Raw genomic sequence first — 22826 nt, forward strand, 5'->3', positions numbered from 1 at the left:
TCCACATGAAATCTGCCAGTTGCCTTTAAAAATATACACATGCTCCTGGCCGCTGACCCTAGTCAGGAGTATGGGTATGTGTTTAAAAACACATGTTTGCAGCAGGGTCCCAGAGTAAAGTGGTTATAGCAGAGTGGTTCGGGGGGGGGGGGGGGGAGTGGGGGGACCACAAATGAAAGTGTAGTAGAATCCCACTGTGCCTTATGATCTTTAGCATTAGGATAATCATTCACACAGCACAGTAGGCACTGTATGGCTCTGTCAGTGCCACATTGCTGTTGGGTACTGACTTTGTTATGGCTGTACTGTGTTATAGTCTATAACACACAAAACAAACATAAGTTAACAAAGTCAACAACCAACTGCCATGTGACACTGTGACAGAGCCATACAGTACTTGCTGTGTAAATGATTATCCTAATGTCAAGGCACAGTGAGGATTGCTGTGCATTTGGAACATATTCACAGCACTTCACTTTTTCTGCATTTGGTTATGTTACAGCCTTAGTTCAAAATTTATTAAATTCATTATTTTTCTCAAAATTCTACAAACAATACCCCATATGACAAAGTGAAAGAAGTTTGTATCAAATCTTTGCAAATTTATTAAAAAGGAAAAAAAAACAATCACATGTACATAAGAATTCTCAGCCTTTGCTCAAAACATTGTTGAAGCACCTTTGGCACCAATTACAGCCTCAATTTTTTTTTAATAATGATGCTACAAGCTTGGTACACCTATTTTTGGCCAGTTTCTTCCATTCTTCTTTGCAGGACCTCTCAAGCTCCTTCAGGTTGGCTGGGGAGCGTCAATGAGCAGCCATTTTCAAATCTCTCCAGAGATGTTCAATCGGGTTCAAGTCTGGGATCTGGCTGGGACATTCACAAAGTTGTCCCGTAGCCACTCCTTAGTTATCGTGACTGTGTGCTTAGTGTCGTTGTCTTATTGGAAGATTAACCTTTGTCTAAGTCTGAGGTCCAGAGCGCTCCGGAGCAGGTTTTCATCAAAGATGTCTCTGTACATTACTGCATGCATCTTTCAAACAACCAATGAAAAAGTTAACTAGGCTACACCTCTAGTAAGTAATTCAAAGGGATCAATAATGCATACTCCCTGGATACAGAAGAAATCAACCGAAGAATGGGGAGTGTGTTCCTCTTGGTAAATGACAGCATATATAAATATATTGGACTGAAGGTCCACAAGAATATGTCAACAAGGAACAGCCGGTTATATAATAATAATGCAAATTGCTTCATTAAAAAATCACAATGTCCACCATAAAAGGAAAAAACACCTTGATCATATGATCACATAAAATTTGCAAATGTATGCAATATAATAAAGAAAGGTCCTGGAACAGGTGTAAGTCCCTGGGAAGCTGGCTAGTACAGTAAATAGTGTGGCGTTTGTTATAGTATTATATTCTATATGGCAGAGTTTAATCTGTTTCATCAGCCCAGAGAATTTTGGTTTTCATGGTCTGAGAGTCCTTCAGGTGCCTTCAGGTGGGCTGTCATGTGCCTTTTACTGAGGAGTGGCTTCCATCTGGTCACTCTACCATACAGGCCTGATTGGTGGAGTGCTGCAGAGATGGTTGTCCTTCTGAAAGGTTCTCCTCTCTCCACAGAGAAACACTGGAGCTCTGTCAGAGTGACCATTGAGTTCTTGGTCACCTCCCTAAGGCCCTTCTCCCCTGATTGCTCAGTTTGGCGGTCCGCTCTAGGAAGAATATTGGTGGTTCCATTTATGATGGAGACCACTGTGCTTATTGGGACCTTCCCCACGTCTGTGCCTCAATACAATCATGTCTTGGAGGTCTAAAGACAATTCCTTGCACTTCATGGCTTGGTTCGTGCTCTGACCACTTTTTTGTGGGTGATTTGTCGGGGGAATGGTTGATGTTGGCGCTTCAATCATCCCAGCACCATGGTTGTATGGTGTCAGGATGATTGAAGCGCATTATTTCTATTACATTGTAATGTATAATGAAATAGTTCAACTCACCATAATGCTGAACCAATGGGGGCCCTGAGCGTGTCACTTGCCATCGTCACCTGCCGCCAGATGGGTATTGTCACCTGCTACATCGCCTGTTATCAGATGTAGCTTGTCACTTGCCACAGTCTGTCACCAGATGGGGATTGTCACTTACCAGTGGCCAGTGACAGTGTCCCTGTTGTCCCAGAGTAAGGGTGGGCAGTGAGAGATTATGTCATTCTTCTTTTAGATGCAGAAATGCATGAAACTGCAAGGGGATGGTGAGAGACAGTGGTGTCTTCAGGGTGGGAGCAGTCAGGTGGAGGTGAGGACAGGGTGGGGGCAGCCAGGTGGAGGGGAGGACCAGTGATAATAAGGTCCTTTAACTCTTTGAAAGCCTGCATCTCCACCCCCCCGAAGGTAAGTTCTTACCTTGGGGGATATATAGTAGAATCACTGGCACTTTCTCTCTGGCTCCCTCCACCCGACAGCCTTGTGGTCCCTCTTCTCCTCTCTCCCCTCCTCTTCTCCCTTCAGCTCGGCATGTTGGGGGCTGCAGTGCACTCTCAAGGAATCATTTTAGGGCCTGCTAGTATCCGGGACTACATGTCCCATAATCCTCTAGTTGTTAGTTTCCCAGCCATTGGCCCTGAATGTAGCCAATAGGAGTGGGCATTGCTGGGTGAATGAGAGCTGCTCAGCTCAACGAGGAGGAGGGGTGGAAATTCCCCGCAGCTGCGGCTCTGCCTGTGTCCCTTCACAGAGCCTATCAGTCTCTTCGCTGCTGCCCTGCGTCCTGTGGCAGCAGCGGCTAATGCAATGTGCAGAGGGGGGGTCGGCATCAGCACCCGCCACACACAAAAAAAAGGCATTTTAATTGGAGGGGGCACATTATGTCGCCACTGGTGAGAGATGTTATCCCTCTGCTCACTCACCCGTGGCGGCGGCAGCCCACTCAGCAGCCTGCTCGCCAAGACACTGATAGCCTGCTCACTATTTTCTCATTGCCCCTGGCTCTGACATGCACTATTGACTGTGGGACCTTATATAGACAGGTGGTTAAAAATAAAATAAAAAGAATACCGCACTACCACAATGAACCCTACCAGCAGCAGCTCAAATTTGTGAGCTATACACAAAAAACAGAATAAAATAAGGGAAAAGGCTGCGCAGCTTTTTCCCTTATTTTATAGACAGGTGTGTGCCTTTCCAAATCATGGATGATCAGTGGAAACAGGAAGCATCAGAGCTCAATTTTAACTGTCACAGCAAAGGCTGTAAATGCTTATGTACATGGGTTTTTTTGTTTTTTTTTATAAATTTGCAAAGATTTCAAACCAACTTCTTTCACATTGTCATTATGGAGTATTGTTTGTAGAATTTTGAGGAAATAATGAATTTAATCCATTTTGGAATAAGGCTGTAACATAACAAAATGTGGAAAAAGCGAAGCCCTGTGAATACTTTCCGGATGCACTGTAAGTTAAAGAAGATATAGTACAGAGTATAGTACAGCCTACATACTGCAAATTACATACTGTGCAATATATATAATATACTACATACATTGAACCACAATTGATGAAACATCTAACCTCAAAGTTGTTTGTAACTAAAGATTCAAAGCTTTTTCTACATAGATTCAAACGACAATATCTGCATACAATATCTACACTATCCAAAATTAAAACAAACATTTTGGTTTTAGATTTACTAACACACATTCTGCACTAGTGTGGAAGGTATTTCCCCTAGATACCACTGGATGGCACTGTTCTACATTATTTGAATAGATTTTCTACCTCTCAAGACTGTGATTACAGTGGAAGAAAACACACATTAATATTGTTCCTTTGATTGCGTTTTGGAAACAAACGCAGTGCCTTCAAAAAGATAAAAGGTAAATAAGGAGATTGTTAAAGTTTTGGCATTCAAAAGGAAGGGAAGAGGGCCGATATCCCATACACATTTGTGAATTGCTGGTGACAAGGACAAAAGTAGGGATGCCAATTATAAAATGCAATTAGGAGAGGCATTATAAACTGGAAGGCTTGGATCCCTAAAGATGCCCATATATGATACAATCTGGTGGAAAGCTATAAATACTTTTCTGTATTGTGTAGTTAGTCACAACAAAGGGTGGATAGATGATAGATGTATACAATTGCACATAGCTTAAAGAGGAAGTAAACCCTGATGAGTTTACTTCCTCTTTTATTCCCTGCAAAGGCAAAGCATAATGGACTACTATGCATCGCATAGTAGCCCATTATGTGTCACTTACCTGACACAGGAGCCAGCGAAGTCGCCGCTGTCCCCTGTAGTCCACCGCATCCATCTTGTTGGTGGGGTCTCGCAGCTCCGCGAAGCCACGATGACGTCACTCCCGCGTGGCAGCTCCATCGCTGAGAATGCCACGCTCAGTGCGCCTGCGCGCCGCTGTCTACGCCGCATGTGCCGTAGACAGCGGTGCCCGTTTTCGGGCAAATTTCTCCTAAACCATATAGGTTTAGGAGATATTGCTTGGACCTACAGGAAAGCCTTAATCTAGGCTTACCTGTAGGTCAAAGTGGTTTGTAAGGGTTTACAACCACTTTAAACCTGTTCTCGCATTCAAACCTCAGTCGAAACTGCAGTCACCGGCAGAACTTGCATATTTGACAGCTAGTGCTACCTCCTCCCTGATCAGCTCTGCAATTTCCTTTGTGGCTCACTGCTTTGCATCACTTCAAGCGGAACATCACTCTCTCAGTCAACACTGACTATTTTAAATCGTAGCTAGCATTGTTAAATAGATGGGAAAGTATATCATATTTACTTGTTTTAAACCTTTTTTTACATTTCTTCAGTTACTTCCTGTTTCCAGGCCTAGGCAAATGATGTCATACATCCCAGGAGTCTTCAGGAGGGGAAGGAGGGTTTTCCTCAGCTAAGCACACCCTCCTGCCTGCGTGCCAGAGATAAGGGCAGATTAATTCCAGGAAGTAAATATTACATGAATTATTATTATTATTATTACTGGTACTTATATAGCGCCGTCAATTTACGCAGCGCTTTACATATACATTGTACATTCACATCGGTCCCTACCCTCAAGGAGCTTACAATGTAAGGTAAAAGTAAAGTAAAGTAGTGGCACTACTAACTCAAATCATAAACACCCAGTCTTAAGTGTTAACAGACTGATGATACATGAATATAAATGTGATCATATTCCGTGACTATATAATCCATATGTAAGACATGTCTCTGACAGTCTTAACCACTTTCAGACCGGACCATTTTGCTGGCTTAAGACCAGACCACTTTTTGCGATTCGGCACTGCGTCGCTTTAACTGACAATTGCGCGGTCGTGTGACATGGCTCCCAAACAAAATTGACGTCCTTTTTTCCCACAAAGAGCTTTCTTTTGGTGGTATTTGATCACCCTGCAATTTTTTATTTTTTGCGCTATAAACAAAAATAGAGCGTCAATTTTGAAAAAAACGCATTATTTTTTACTTTTTGTTATAATAAATATCACCCAAAAATATATTTAAAAAAATGTTTCCTTCAGTTTAGGCTGATACGTATTCTTCTACATATTTTTGGTAAAAAAAAAATCACAATAAGCGATTATTGATTTGTTTGCGCAAAAGTTATAGCGTTTACAAAATAGGGGATAGTTTTATGACATTTTTATTAATAATTTTTTTTTTTTACTAGTAATGGCAGCGATCAGCGATTTTTATTGTGACTGCGACATTGTGGCGGACACCTCGGACATTTTTGACACATTTTTGGGACCATTGTCATTTATACAGCAATCAATTCTATACAATTGCATTGATTCCTGTGTAAATGACACTGGCAGTGAAGGGGTTAACCAGGGGTGGCAGTGTAGGGGTTAAGTGTTCCTATTGGCGTGTTACTAACTGTGGGGGGATGGGCTTTGTGTTAGTGAACACTGATCTCTGCTTCAATCACATGGAACAGAGATCAACGTCACTTGTTGCTAGGCAGAACGGGGAGATGCTGTTTACAATGGCATCTCCCCGCTCAACCGCTCCGTAAGACGATCGCGGGTATCCCCGCGGTGATTGAGTCCGCGGGACCCGTGAGCGGACTCACAGGGGTCCCGACCGGCAGGGCGGCATATAAAAATGGACATACCTGTATGCCAATATGCCTGCCTGTGACATTCTGCCGACGTACATCAGAGTGCACCGGTCAGGAACTGGTTAAACAAATGTGATCCTGAAATCTTCCACCACACCACGTGCACTTGGTGATTCCACACCCCTCTGGATATGCACTCACCAGATGAAGATGCCTTGCACTCTGGCAAAAACAGTGTCAACCCTCAAAGAGTTAACCATCCACTGATATACAATTGTGCATTATGTCATTAGACTGTTGTATAATTCGTCATCTTCTCCCCATCCCCAGAAAATATTTGAAAATCCATTGACTTTGATGAATTGTTTTTTGGTGAAGCCCACTATTCTTTGAACTGCAGTTTTATAACTTGGTCGTATAAAAATGAGCAAGAACAAAAACAAATCCTTAGGATATGCTTGGATTGAAGGCTCATGTGCATGTGCAAATGTTCACACCCATAAAGATCACCATTCCTGGACCTATCCAGCTAATTGCACACTCATGTTCAATATGTGTGGTGTGGTCCTAGTTTGCTCAACTAGGGAGAGCTTTGAGGTGGAGTACTGGGGAGAAAAGCCAGGTTTTATTTTATTTGTTGCTGGTAAAGCCCCATGCAGATGTGCTGGAAAGCTTTTAATTTCTTTGAGACTTCGATGGAGTGGTCAGCAAATATCAGGATTTTGATTCCACCAGACCAGACCTGACCTGCCTATATTTTTGCAAGATGGAGACTTTATCTGCATAGTTCAAATATGTAGCAATAATTGGATGGGGGGATGTGCGTTCCGTGGAAAAAACCCTATGCGATGTGCACGTTCTACTTTGCAGGGGCCTGGTAGACCTAGTGCTTCAGGTGTGCACCGGTACAAAATTCTGTAACGGCAGATAATTGCATCGATTCTGGCACTCCTATGAAGTGCAGGTTTCTGTGACGCAATCTATTTTCTAGGCCTTCTTGTTTTTGTAATATGTACTAGTTTGTTTTATCTTGTGCCTGCTCTGTTACCTGTGCCTGGTATAGTTCTTGAACAATGTTTGAAATTTTGTTCTCAGCCTCATTAAGGTGAGGTATGTTCCCCTAGCTCTTTCTTTATGAGCAGAATGCCTGCATTAACAGCCTTTTCAACTGAGGCTTCTATGGTAGGGGCAGAATCGCAGCAACTGCTTGGGAGATTCTTTCTGTGGTGTCTGCCCCTGGCTGTGGGGAAGGAGAGGTGGGGCTGCCACTCGCCTCCATAGCAGGCGCTTCCGACGTATTGGATGGCAACGCCGCTTTCCCGGTCTAGATTTGACGCTGGGCGGGCGGAACTCCCGGACCCCTTTTGTCCAGGAAGCAGTACATTGCGCGGGGGGGGGGGGGGGGGGGGCTTCCCGGAGGTTGTGCGGTCAGCAGTGGTTGTCAGGGCTGACTTTAAATGCCATTGTTTGGGCGCTGTGGGAGCTGAAGTGTAGCAAAGCTACTCCATATGGTGCCAGAACTGGAAGTGGGAGGTGTTTTTTAGTTCACAAAGATTAACTGGGCAGGGCTGATAACAGTGTAAGCCCCTCTACACACGGTCGGAGATTTCCACAACCAAATCCGTTGGATTTTGCCCGTCTGATTTTTTCCGTCGGATCTTGTCCAAAACTGTTGCATACACACGGTCGGACAAAGTTGGCGAAAAATCCGATCTTTCAGAACGTGATGACGTAATTTGGTTACGATGGGACTACATTCAGGCTAGTAGCCAAAAGCTTTGATGTAGGAATTTGATCTGAGCATGCGTGGCACTTGGTCCGATCAAAATTCTCTACACATGATCGGAGTATGTCCGATCGGCCCAGTTGGTCGGGAAATATTTCCAACATGTTGGAAAATTGGGTCCGACAGATATTCCGACTGAATCAGTCCGATGCATACCACACACAGTCGGATTATTCGACGACACGGTCCGATATGACACATTCCGACGGATTCTCCGACCGTGTGTACAAGGGCTTAGACAGTGTCAGTGTTTAGATAACACTGCAGGGTAGACAGATACACAGGATAGCACTGGATTTATGACTGAATCAACACCGCTTTTTTTTTTTTTTTTTTTTGCACTTACTGAACCGATATAATAAAAAACACTTTCAATGGTAAATTTGACAAACAAGTTCATTTGGCAAGTTCATTTTTAGGGTTTACATACACTTATTTGTAATTCTGTATTCATTAACCACTTGCCGACCGGCTCACGCCGATATACATTGGCAGAAGGGCACGTACAGGCATATTAGCGTACCTGTACTTTGTCCTTTAAGACGCGGCCTGTGGGCGTGCACACACCTGCCTTGAGCTCTGTGAATGTGATCGCAGGTCCCGCGGACTCTATGTCCGTGGGGACACCCACAATCGTCTCACGGAGAGGTAGAACGGGGAAATGCTGATGTAAAACAAGCATGTAAACGCCTAGTGAGACTGACACTGATCACAGCTCCCTGTAATCGGGAGTGGTGATCAGTGTCGTGTCACACATAGCCCACCCCCCACAGTTAGAACACATTCCTAGGACCCACTTAACCCCTACAGCGCCCCCTCCTGATTAACCCCTTCACTGCCAGTCACATTTACACAGTAATCAATGCATTTTTAATCGCACTGATCGCTGTATAAATGTGAACGGTCCCAAAATAGCGACAAAAGTGTCCGATCTGTCCGCCATAATGTCACAGTCACAATAAAAGTCGCTGATCCATGCCACTACTAGTAAAAAAAAAAATATTAATAAAAATGCCATAAAACGATCCCCTATTTTGTAGACGCTATAACTTTTGCACAAACCAATCAATAAATGCCTATTGCAATTTTTTTACCAAAAATATATAGAAGAATATGTATCAGCCTAAACTGAGGCAAAAAAAATTAAATGTGTATCTTTTTTGGGGATATTTATAATAGCAAAAAGAAAAAATAATGCATTTATAAAAATTTATATTTTTTTGAGGCTATTTATAATAGCAAAAGGTAAAAAATAATGAATTTTTTTTTTTTCAAAATTGTCACACTTTCTTTGTTTATAGGCAAAAAAAAATAAAAATAAAAATACCACCAAAAGAAAGCTCTATTTGTGGGGAAAAGAGGACATCAATTTTGTCTGGGAGCCACGTTGCATGACCACGCAATTGTCAGTTAAAGTGATGCAGTGCCGAATTGCAAAAAACGGTCTAGTCTTTGGCCAGCCAAATGGACTGGGGCTGAAGTGGTTAATTAATCATTACATTTATTTTGTAAATACTAATAATATATGTACTTGAATTTGATAGATTCTTCCTTTAAACACAATCATAACCTTAACCACTTGAGCCCTGGAAGAATGTACCCCCTTCCTGACCAGAGCATTTTTTGCGATTTGGCACTGCGTTACTTTAAATGACAATTGTGCGGTCTCCCAAAAAAAATTGATGTCCTTTCTTTTTGTGGTATTTGATCACCCTTGCGGGGGTTTTTTTTGCGCTATAAACAAAAAAGAGTGTAAATTTTGAAAAAAAGCATTATTTTTTACATTTTGCTATAATAAATATCCCCAAAATTTTTTGCCTCAGTTTAGGCCCATACATATTCTTCTACATATTTTTGGTAAAAAAAATCGCAATAAGTGTTTATTGTTTGGTTTGCGCAAAAGTTATAGCGTTTACAAAATAGGGGTCAGTTTTATGCCATTTTTATTCATTTAATTACATTTTTTTTTTTTTTTTTACTAGTAATGGCGGCAATCAGCAATTTTTATCATGACTGCGACATTGTGGCAGACACATCGGACATTTTTGACACATTTTTTGGACCATTGTCATTCATACTGCAATCAGTGATATACAAATTCACTGATTCCTGTGTAAATGACACTGGCAGTGAAGGGGTTAACCACTAGGGGGCAGTGTAAGGGTTAAGTGTGCCGGGGGGAGTTTTTATAACTGTGGGGGGCATGGCTACGTGTGACACGTCACTGATCTCTGCTCCCGATCACAGGGAGCAGAGATCAGTGACACTGTCACTATACATAACAGGGAGATGCTTGTTTACATTAGTATCTCCCTGTTCTTCCTCTCCGTGAGGCGATCGTGGGTATCCCCGCGACGTTCGAATCCGCGGGACCCGCGACCTGCTTGCCGCACACGCCCGCTGGCCACCTCTTAAAGGGTCACGTACAGGTACGTTAGTTTGCCTGTACTAGCCCTTCTGCCGATGTATATCGGCGTGGGGCAGTCGGCAAGCGGTTAAACACATTTTTGTTTTAGCCAACTTGCACAATAACTGGAAAGTGTCTTTTTCAGTGGCATTTTTGACCCTTGACAAAAAGCGCATTTGTATATGAAACCTGTTATGTTTTCCTTTAAAATGTTGGTCATAAATCTTTACTTGAAACCCTAAATGTTATTTTAGTTCAATCTGTAATTCCAAAAGCAATGTGAGAGTATGTATTTTAATTTCTAAGGGGTATCAACTAAAAATCACATTAGCAGAGACATTTGTTACAACGGTTCATAGCGCATGGAGAATTTATCATGTCATCAAGGACATTGTGAATTCCTTCTAAACAGAGCATTAATTTATAAGAAAGAATGGATATTGTTATCAACTCTCCCCTATACTCTTTAAAGCGGAGGTCCACCCTAAAATGGACCTTCCGCTCATCGGATTCCTCCCCCCCTCCGGCGCCACAATTGGCACCTTTCAGGGGGGAGGGGGGTGCAGTTACCTGGATAATCCAGGTAACTGCACCCACTTCCGAGCTAGCTCTCTGCGGAAAGGGGCGTACATTACGCCCCTTTCCGCAAGTGCCCGCCCCCTTCCGCAAGTGCCCCGCTGCCTGCTGGGAAACACACAGATCCCAGAGGCAGCGGGGACCGTCCTCATTGCGCAGCGCGGCTCGCGCATGCGCAGTAGGGAACCGGGAAATGAAGCCGAAAGGCTCCATTTCCTGATTCCCATACCCAAGATGGCGGCGGCAGCACTCGAGTGTCGATCTAGAGATCGGCTTCGGGTGCCGACATCGCGGGCGCGCTGGACAGGTAAGTGTCACTATTTTAAAAGTCAGCAGCTGCAGTATTTGTAGCTGCTGACTTTAAAAAAAAAAAAAAAAAAACGCGGAGTCCCGGCGGACTCCCGCTTTAAGGTTACTCCACAATGCATTTTGCATATCCTATGGAATTCAGCAGAGAGAACTCCATGACTGGAGGGCAGATGATTACATGATTTTGGCAGGTTACATGACCAGGCACTTATCTTGACTTCAGAGTTCCAAAGCCATAAAGCCCCATACACACTATCAGATTTTCTGCTGATTTTTGTCTTCAGATTTACGAAAACCATGTAGTGCAAGGGCCTGCCTGATTGCATACAAATTAAAACTCCTAAGGTTTGACCTCATATTATATGGTGGTTTTGGTAAATCTGACGTAAAAAATTTGCAGAAAATCTGATAGTATGTATGGGGCTTAAGAGTGCTAAGCACATTTATAAAGCAGATTGTTGTTCATAATAAATGTGCTTTTAAAAAATCCAATAGTATGGTTGTGGTACAGCCATACCACAGCTTTATAACTTAGATACTACTGTAAATGTTTCTATACTCCACAATTAGGACCAAATGCCAAAAAAACAAAGCAATAGTAAGGACATTTGAAAAGGAAACAGATGTAAAAATGAATAGTCCTACCTGACTTTTTTTTATCACACATACATACTTTACAGAAATTGAGAGTAATTTCTAAATCAAACATTACCAATGTTTCTACCCTGTGTGTTCTGAAACTGGTAGTTCTGTCCCACAGCACTACTTACAAACACCTTATGAGCTTGCATATACCTGCAGCAACCCACAAATCTAACTCAAAACCCAAAGTCATATTTTATTTCAAATGCAGTTGCATAAACAAGGTAGCTTAAGAAATTATTTTATATGCATACAGAGGCAATGCCAACATAATTTGGAAGAAAACAAGAGATTGTCAGCTGGGGGTGTCTGGCACAGTCTGCTGAAGCTCCTAAAATGAAATTAGCCAGATCCCATGTCTATGGAAACTTGAAATCATCATTTATTTATAAAGATATTATTGAAAACTAGAGTATTAAAAGTGATTATCTGTTACAGGAAATTCTAAATGGCATGAGTATTGTTATACTACTTGGATGTCTTTAGAAGGAAGTTTTGGTGTGTACAGTTTAGATAACAAACCTAATAATTTAATAAGTCTCACTTTAAACAGTATTCTTTGATAAAGTCATGCCAGTTACTGTGAATGCACTATTGAATTTCAGAAAACAATGTTACTGTGTGCAGTATAAGATGAGATTACAATGAAACTGAGCTGGTTAACAAATTTATTTAAAAGGATGTGTTATCATATCTCTTTGGTATTGGGAGCATTAATATACAGTAAACGTTCTTGTTCTAGCCTGACCTTATTTCGCACAAGATAGTGTATAAATATTAGTATACAGTGATTTTAAGTTGGCTCAATACATTTCTGATGGAAATATATTACTGTTTATTTAAATTAGATGTAATTATGTGTTGTGTACTTGTTCCTGTTACAGCTTTTCAAACACTTGTATTCTTATTTACTTCTAATAATACATAAAAAAAGTTAACCATTTTATGACCGGTGCACGCCGATGTATGTCCATTTTTTTGAAGAGGGATATCTCGGTAATGACAGCAGGTGCTGCCACAACCAAGATATCCATCTCTTCAGGCGCCGGTCGTGTGTACGATAATGTTGGTTTGCCGCAAGATACCCGTTATCAGAGGCGGGAGAGGTGACACCCCCCTCCCTCTGCTCTCCCGCGCCCTCTGCCACTTACCGGAGCCGTCGGTAGCGGCGGAGTCAATCAGGACCTGCCTTGTCTGTGGTATGGAGACGAGTAAGGCTAAGATGGCCCCCGTCCATCTCTATACCATAGCAGGGCAGAAGCGATATCAAAACGTATACCTCATACCTCTTAACCACTTTAGGACCGCTGCATGTAATAATACGATGGCACAATGGCACGGACAGGCACAATCACGCACCTGTACGTGCTTGCCTTCCAGCGGGTGGGGGGTCCGATCGGACCTCCTCCCGCTGGCTGCGGCGGTCCGTTTCGCTTCAGGAGCGATCCGGGATGAGGGGATGGCCCCTCTCGATCGCTCCTGGCAAATAAGAAGCTTCACCTGCCTGTGTAGTGTAAACACAGGCAGGAGGAAGTGATGTCACTCTCCTCGGGGCGGTCTTTTTGACCTCACGGTGAGGAGAGAAGACATAGTAATTATGCACCAACACTACACTGACATGTAGGTACACATAGGCACACTGTCACCCCCCCCCCCCCCCCCTCCCAGGCACAGTGTCACTGATTGCAGTGATCATTTATTTACTGATGACTGCATTTAGTGTCAGTTGTAACTGTAAAACCTGTCAGGGCAGTTAGTGTTAGGTCCAGGGTAGCCCCCTACCCCCCAATAAAGGTTTAACCCCCTGATTGCCCCTAGAGTTAACCCTTTCACCCCCTTTTGCCAGTGTCACTAAGCGATCATTTTTCTGATCGCTGCATTAGTGTCACTGGTGCCGTTAGGTAGCTAGTTATTTTTTAGGTTCACCGCCAGGTTTTTATAGCGTTAGGTACCCCCATATACTACCTAATAAAGGTTTTAACCCCCTGATTGCCCATAGAGTTAACCCTTTCACCCCCTTTTGCCAGTGTCACTAAGCGATCATTTTTCTGATCGCTGCATTAGTGTCACTGGTGCCGTTAGGTAGCTAGTTATTTTTTAGGTTCACCTCCAGGTTTTTATAGCGTTAGGTACCCCCATATACTACCTAATAAAGGTTTTAACCCCCTGATTGCCACTAGAGTTAACCCTTTCACCAGCGATCACCGTATAAGTGTCACTGGTGACGCTGGCTAGTTATTTTGTTATTTAGGTTCCCCGTCAGCTTTTTATATAGCGTCAGGGACCCCCATATACAACCTAATAAAGGTTTTAACCCCCTGATTGCCCCCAGGTAACCCTTTCACCCCTTTTTGCCAGTGTCACTAAGCAATCGTTTTTCTGATCGCTGCATTAGTGTCACTGGTGCCGCTAGGTAGCTAGTTATTTTTTAGGTTCACGCCAAGTTTTTATAGTGTTAGGTACCCCCATATACTACCTAATAAAGATTTTAACCCCCTGATTGCCCCTAGTGTTAACCCTTTCACCAGCGATCACCGTATAAGTGTCACTGGTGATGCTGGATAGCCAGTTAGTTATTTAGTTATTTAGGTTTCCCGTCAGGTTTTTATATAGTGTCAGGTACCCCATATACTACCTAATAAAGATTTTAACCCCCTGATTGCCCCTAGTTAACCCTTTCACCAGTGATCACCGTATAAGTGTTACGGGTGACTCTGGTTAGTTAGTTTGCGTTTTATAGCATCAGGGCACCCACCATTTATTACCCAATAAAGGTTTAACCCCCTGATCACCCGGCGGGTGATATCAATTAGGTTTTAGGGTCAGATAGGGTCTGTGTCGCCCCTGGCAGCGCTAGGTTAGTGCCAGTACCGCGAACACCCACGCGCAAAGCATACACCTCCTGTAGTGGTATAGTATCTGAACAGATCAATATCTGATCTGATCAGATCTATACTAGCGTCCCCAGCAGTTTAGGGTTCCAAAAAAACGCATTGTTAGTGGGATCAGCCCAGATACCTGCTAGCACCTGCGTTTTGCCCCTCTGCCCAGCCCACCCAAGTGCAGTATCGATCGATCACTGTCACTTGCTTGTCATTTGCAGAGTCAGGCCTGATCCCTGCGATCGCTAACAGTTTTGGTAGCGTTTTATATTTAAATCCGGAGAAGCAGCAGAATTTATTTTGGGGTGTCATTTCACATATGCCCATAGCATGTGTGAGCAATATATAATTTAGTGACAACTTTGTGAAAATAAATAAAAATAAATAAAAGTTTGTAATTTTCCCGCAACTTGTGGCAAAATATAAAGTATTCCATGGACTCAACATGCCTCTCAGCATATAGCTTGGGGTGTCTACTTTCTAAAATGGGGTCATTTGTGGGGGTTTTGTGCCATCTTGGCATTTTATGGCCTTCAAAACTGTAATAGGTAGTGAGAAGTGAAATCAAAAATTTACGCCCTTAGAAAGCCTGAAGGCAGAGCTTGGTTTTCGGGGTCCCATACGTGGCTAGGCTCCCAAAAAGTCCCCCACATGTGGTATCCCCATACTCAGGAGAAGCAGCAGAATTTATTTTGGGGTGTAATTTCACTTATGCCCATAGCATGTGTGAGCAATATATAATTTAGTGACAACTTTGTGCAAAAAAAAAAAGTTTGTAATATTCCCACAACTTGTGGCAAAATATAAAATATTCCATGGACTCAACATGCCTCTCAGTAAATAGCTTGGGGTGTCTACTTTCCACAAAGGGGTCATTTGTGAGGAGTGAAATCAAAAATGTGCACCCTTAGAAATCCTGAAGGCAGTGATTGGTTTTCGAGGTCCCCGTACTCAGGAGAAGCAGCAGAATATATTTTGGGGTGCAATTCCACATATAACTATGGCATGTGTGAGCAATATATCATTTAGTGACAACTTTTTGTAAACTTTTTTTTGTCATTATTCAATCACTTGGGACAAAAGAAAAATATTCAATAGGTTCAACATGCCCCTCAGCAATTTCCTTGGGGTGTCTACTTTCCAAAATGGGGTCATTTGGGGGGTTTTGTACTGCCCTGCCATTTTAGCACCTCAAGAAATGAGATGTGTAAATTCCAGAAAATGTACTCTAGTTTGTAGACGCTATAACTTTTGCGCAAACCAATAAATATACGCTTATTGACATTTTTTTTACTAAAGACATGTGGCTGAATACATTTTGGCCTAAATGTATGACTAAAATTTAGTTTATTCGATTTTTCTTATAACAAAAAGTAGAAAATATCGTTTTTTTTCAAAATTTTCAGTCTTTTTCCTTTTATATCGTAAAAAATAAATATCGCAGAGGCAATCAAATACCATCAAAAGAACGCTCTATTTGTGGGAAGAAAAGGACGCACATTTCGTTTGGGTACAACATTGCATGACCGCGCAATTAGCAGTTAAAGCAGTGCAAATTTGTAAAAAGACCTCTGGTCCTTAGGGTGACAATTGGTCCGGGGCATAAGTGGTTAAAGGCACATTTTTTCAATGTCATTTTTTCAAATTGCAAATTTTTAATTTTTTTTATTGCATTTAAGTCCAAATATGAGATCTGAGGACTTTTTGACCCCAGATCTCATATTTAAGAGGACCTGTCATGCTTTTTTCTATTACAAGGGATGTTTACATTCCTTGTAATAGGAATAAAAGTGATCCAAATTTTTTAAAACAGTATAAAAATAAATAAAATCAAGTAAAATAAATAAGAAAAAGAATTTGTTTCAAAACACCCTGTCCCGACGAGCTCTCGCACAGAAGCGAATGCATGTGAGTAGCACCCGCATATGAAAACAGTAGTCAAACCACACATGTGAGGTATCGCCTCGATCGGTAGAGCAAGAGCAATAATTCTAGCCCTAGACCTCTTCTGTAATACAAAACATGCAACCTGTAGAATTTATTAAATGTCGCTTGTGGAGATTTTTGAGGGTAAAAGTTTGACACCATTCCACGAGCGGGCGCAATTTTGAAGCGTGACATGTTGGGTATCAATTTACTCAGCGTAACATTATCTTTCACAATATAAAAAAAATTGGGCTAATTTTACTGTTGTCTTATTTTTTTTTTTATTCAAAAAAATTTATTTTTTTCCAAAAAAAGTGCGATTGTAAGACCACTGCTCAAATACGGTGTGAAAAAAAGTATTGCAATGACCGCTATTTTATTCTTTGGATGTTAGAAAAAAAACAATGTATAATGTTTGGGAGTTCTAAGTAATTTTTTTGCAAAAAACAACAGTTTTAAACATGTAAACACCGAGTCTGAAAAAGAGGCTCGGTCCTTAAGTGGTTAAGCAAATAGGGAATAAGGAACAAATCTGCATTTCCTCACCAAGAGATAAGGGCCTGATCTCTCATATTTACCGCTGTTTAAATGAATTTTCTCTCACAGAAAAATCAAAACCAATGCTGCAATGGGAAATTGACTTGGAATCTTTTATACTACCAGAATGGACCACTATGATCCTACTGAAATGTACTCTCTTAATTTCAGTGAGAGAAACAGCCATCAAAATACACACCAGATGGTACCTAACTCCCTTTAAAATAAACTCATTTTATCCATCTGTATCCCCTACCTGTTTTAGGGGATGCCCAGATCAAGGCACCATCTTACATACCTTCTGGAGCTGCAAAATTTTGAATCCCATATGGGTACAAGCAGCAGCTAAGATTGAACATATCATAGGCAAAGAAAATTACCTCACTCCTAATATATGTTTGTTTGCACCTATACCAAATATTCCTATACAGTATATTAGATTAATTCACACATTGTTCAACTCAATCCACTGGATGATAGTGTTTAACTGGCACTCACCAAAAGTCCCAGGTATTGAGTAGAATGGAACAAATAAAACTCTCAGAGCGAATTCATCATACTCTTTGACACCATGCACATTTTCAAAAAAAATTTACCCCTTGAGATATACCACAACCCTAAATATCACCTAATGCTGCCTAATAATAAATATCAGCTTAGAAAAAAACTATGATGTAATTTCATAGGACAAACTAATTCTTAGCCCTTGTACACACGGTCGAAAAATCCGATGGAAAATGTCCGATCGGACCGTGTTGTCGGATAATCCAACAGTGTGTGGCCTCCATCGGACTGTTTCCGTCGGAATATCCAACGGACAAAGTTTGAGAGCTGGCTTTAAAATTTTCTGACAACATGATCCGATCACGTCAGTTCCGATCGTGTGTAGCCTAGTCCGACGGACAAGGTGCTACGCATGCTCAGAATAAATTCTGAGACGGAAGCGCTCGGTCAGGTAAAACTACCGCTCGTAATCGATATAGCACATTCGTCACGCTGCAATGTTAAAAATTATTTAATGCAGCGCATTCTCTTTTTCTTTACAATGCTACAAGAATGAAGTTGTTTTGCTGCTAATATTCACACACACTTCTCCAAAACGTATTTCGTTATTCTTTTTCCTCATTTCATGAATACAATATTTTAATCTCCACAATCCTTTTTTTTTTTTTTTGTTTTACATTTTGTGGTTGGTTTTTTTAATCAAGATCTCCTTTTTTGACAGTTTGCTCATCTTCGCAATTTTTTTTGGTGTGTTTTGTGTGTCAACTTACCACAACACCATTATTATCTTTTTATTTTATTGTTTTCTTTTTTAATCTAGAGGAGGTTGTTTGGTGTTGGTGCCCCTTGTTATTAATTTGACTTTGTATTTTTGAAATATACCTGCCTACTCACAAATAAACTGTCCTTTTTGAAGTAAAACACATAGGCAAGTATTTCTTGAACCAAAAAAAACTTTATTTAGGTGTCAAACAAATAAACAGGAAGGCAACGCTGGAGAAACTGGTCAATTTGGCGAAGCCTTTGGCCCCCAGGGCAGACATGAAATAATTTGAAAATGCAAAATTGGTGGCCTGAGGAATACATATCTCAGAGAGAACAGTCTGTTTCAGAAGTCCAAGAGATCAGGAAGAGCAGATGCCATCTATGTCCCCAGGATGTGGTCCTACAAGAGGCTGCATCTTCTGTCAGACCAGACTGAACCCAGGCCATCACTCTCTGGTCTTCCTTAGGCACTTCCGTCCAGGCTTCCTTCCAGGCCATGGCTCGGCTCCTGTAGTTGTGGCAGGAGGAGGAGGAGAGTGATGGTCGACCTCCCGGCTGCCACTTGCCGCTGCCACTTGCCGCAGCCTCCTCCCAGCTGCCACTTGCCACAGCCTCCTCCTGGCTGAGGTCTTCCTGTGTATGAAAATGGGACATAGATTTAGTTTTTTGGTCATCAATCACACAATTTCGTGCTCATGACTGTTGCAAATTGAATGTTACCAAATAGAACAGACTATCATTCTGAGCCCAGCATTTTTCATTCTAGTACCAATCATTTTTGGTCACTACTGTCTATTGATATGTAAACCACTTTGTTAAATCACAACTTACTGATCAATAATAACATCTAGTTAACATTAAATGTACGACAAGAAATATGTTCAACAATGCTATACCTATCTCAAGCTGGGCCCCTCCACATGTTGCTTCCTGGAAGGCCCAGGTTGGACATTGGAAGCCTCTGGTCTTCCTTAGGCACTTCCCTCCAGGCTTCCTTCCAGGAAGCCCCTCCTGAGCTCAGCCCCTCCTGAGCTGTACCAGGCCGCGTGCCCTCAACATGGGGGGTGGGTGCCCCCCCTACCCCAAAGCACCTTGTCCCCATGTTGATGAGGACAAGGGCCTCTTCCCGACAACCCTGGCCGTTGGTTGTCAGGGTCTGCAGGCGGGGGGCTTATCGGAATCCGGGAGCCCCCTTTAAGAAGAGGGCCCCCAGATACTGGCCCCTTACCCTATGTGAATGAGTATTGGGGTACCATGTACCCCTACCCATTCACCTGGTGAAAAAAATAAAATAAAACACAACACAAGGTTTCAAAATAATTTATTGCACAGCTCCGGTCGTCTTCCGTCTTGGGAGATCTTCTCGCCGCCGCCCGGGGGTCTTATTCCGACTTCGGGGGTCTTGTCCCCTCTTCCGTTCTTCTTGCCGGGGGCCTCCGCTTTCTTCGTTTAGCTCTTTTACTAGCGGAGGCCCGGTCTTCTGTCACCGCCGCCTCTTCTTCCGACTTCAGTGCAGTGCACTATAATATGCTTTTTATTTGAAAGAAAGTATATTATACGTGTATTACAACCCTATATACTGTACACCTATACCAGTCCTTAAAAGGACCTTTGTGGACCTAGTAGCTAGTGATTTGTAGACTGCCCCTGCTCCAAACACCAAACTGTCCCTCAGTCCCTACACTGATAAAAGACAGTTGCAGAATTGGTCAACACTCAGCAGCACAGCAGTCAGCAGTGCACCATAATATACTTTCTATATTTGAAAGAAAGTACTGTATATTATAGGTGTATTACAACCCTATATACTGTACACCGATACCAGTCCTTAAAAGGACTTTTGTGGACCTAATAGTAATAGCTATTAGCTAGTGATTAAACTGCTCCACACAGCGTCCTTTCCTTACACTGACAAAAGACAGAATGTAAAATGGCCACCAGATCAGTTCTATTTATAAGGTAGGGGGTATGTCCAATTGTCCATGTGCTGAAATGTCTCAATTGGCTGTCCTGTACCCCATGATGGATGTGTCATGGGTCAAAGTTCTTCACAATGTAAACGCATATGTCCGCCACGCGAACAGCGCCAGAAGTCCGCCAACTTGGCGAATCGCGGACTAGCAAAATTTGCCACGAACTGACCGCCGGGGCGAACCGTAAGGCCACCTCTACTTGCTACTAAAGAGGCTGAGATGAAGGGGTTGCACCCCCAAAACATGTACATTGATACCCTATGATGGGAGATAGCACATGTTGACATTAGGCATGGGATCAGGAGGAAACTGGGCACTTTTTGATTCTCAATTTGTGTGCATCTTCCAAATTTGGCTTTTCCAGGGGTGATACCCCATGTGATGAAGGCAATATCAGCACAGTTTGTACATAATCATGTCTGATATTGTCTTCACTTTTCAAAGTTGAACTTTGTAAGTTCCTGTGTTCTCTATGTTATGCTTTGATACATGCCTGTTTACACAAAAACGCCAAGTTTGAAAAATTTGGTTTGTTGTAAAACCCTTTTCTAAATGCACCTGTGAATGTGCTTTGAGTAAAATGTGCAAAAGCAATATTTATACTAAAGTTGTTGTTTTTCTGTGACAATGGGTGTTATTTACTAAAGGTGCAGTTTCAGGTGCACTTTTGCAGTGCACTTGTAGTGCATAGTGGATTTGCCTTTAGTAAATAACACCCATAGTGATGTTTAAATTTCCCCAATCACGCCATTTTCATGACCCCACATATTTCTGCCATGGTGCTGAAAATTATCAATATTTTTGTCAGTAATGCACTACATACATTATCAACAATGTGTGTGTGTGTGTGTAGCAGACCCACAACATAAAAAGATTATCTGAAGAAGAGACTGTCACCTCATCTCGCTCTGAAATTGGGTTTGCACTGTTGTAGAAAAAGGCCCCAAAAAAACCCCAAATAAAACCTAGGAGACACCTAAAACAAAGCCAAGCAGTAAATGAAAACAAAGATTATTGGAGTTTCAAAGAAAAAATTATTAAAAAAATGCCTCTCAGACATTGTCTGGTATATCAATGGCCCCCCTACCCACAAAGTACTCCACATATCTGGATCTGACCTCACGGGCGCTTTGGGGAGGCAAGCCAGGACGAGCAGCTTCAAGGGCCGTGAGGTTTCCGGCAAGTCTGCATCAGGCCCAACTGAGACCACATAGTTTGCTGAGTGTTTTTTCAAAAAATTGTGCGGAACGCAGCAGGAAAAGCACAATATGATTTAGTTTATATTCCGCCATGTGTATTGGCATCAAAAATAGGCGGAACCGGCTGGCCATTAACCCGAAAGTGTTCTCCGCTACTCTTTTGGCTCTGGCCAGCAGCACATTAAAGATCCTCTGATCCGGGGTGAGGGTCCTCATCGGGAAAGGCCGCATCAGATGATTTGCCAGAGCAAACACCTCATCCACAATGAAAACGAAGGGGAGTCCTTCGACATTCTCCTCTGGAAGTGGCAATCCCAGACTGCCACTCTGGAGACGCCAGTAGAACTCCGTCCGTGCGAACACTCCACCATCCAACATACGGCCATTTTTCCCCACGTCCACATACAGGAAGTCATATGTCGCTGACACCACCGCTAGCATCACAATACTATTATACCCCTTGTAATTATAATAGTAGGACGAGTTGGGGGGTGGGACGATGTGGACATGTTTCCCATCAATTGCACCTCCACAATTGGGAAAGTCCCAATGGCTAGCAATGTGGGAGGCCACAGTCTGCCATTCCTGTGGCATTGAAGGAAACTGTGGAGTCAAAAAAGAAAAAAAAAATAGTCATTTTGCACATCAACAATGCAAGTAGATTAGACACAAACATTTTTGGCCAATATCAGTATAACATTTTTGGAAATTAGTATTTAAAGCCAAAAGTATAAGGTCCCCTTATCAGATTCCTCACCCCCCACCCCCCATCTGATGGCCCATTGCAAAAAATGAGAGGGGGGATGTTTTGGACAGGTAACCCTCTCCACTTCATTGAGAGCTGAATGCATAAATAATGTGTGATACTTTGGTTACTTACTTACACTATTGGCAGCCCACCGGACAGGTAAGAAGTATCATAATACAAAAAAAAGGAACAAATGGAAGCACATTTTGAAATTCTGCTATTAGCTATCAAGATAATAATAGGAGAAAAAAAAAACAGTAGCATTTGAAAGTATTGAGGCAGGCCCTTGCACTACATGCTTTGGTGAATTCATCCATAAATTGGACCAGAAAAAAGGTAGGTATAGTGTGTATTGGGTATGGCAAAGTCAACAGATAGAGGATTGCTATCAGCTGACCTAGCAGTTGGGGGGAGGGGGGTTTCTAATGAGTTTGAAAGAACAAAAATCAGAAAATTCCAAATAATAACTAATAATAACTATTAAATTATAGG

This window comes from Lithobates pipiens, unplaced genomic scaffold (genome assembly GCF_037356315.1).
Source record: "Lithobates pipiens isolate NorthernLeopardFrog02 unplaced genomic scaffold, aLitPip1_a1.2 Scaffold_13, whole genome shotgun sequence".
NCBI lineage: Eukaryota > Metazoa > Chordata > Amphibia > Anura > Ranidae > Lithobates > Lithobates pipiens.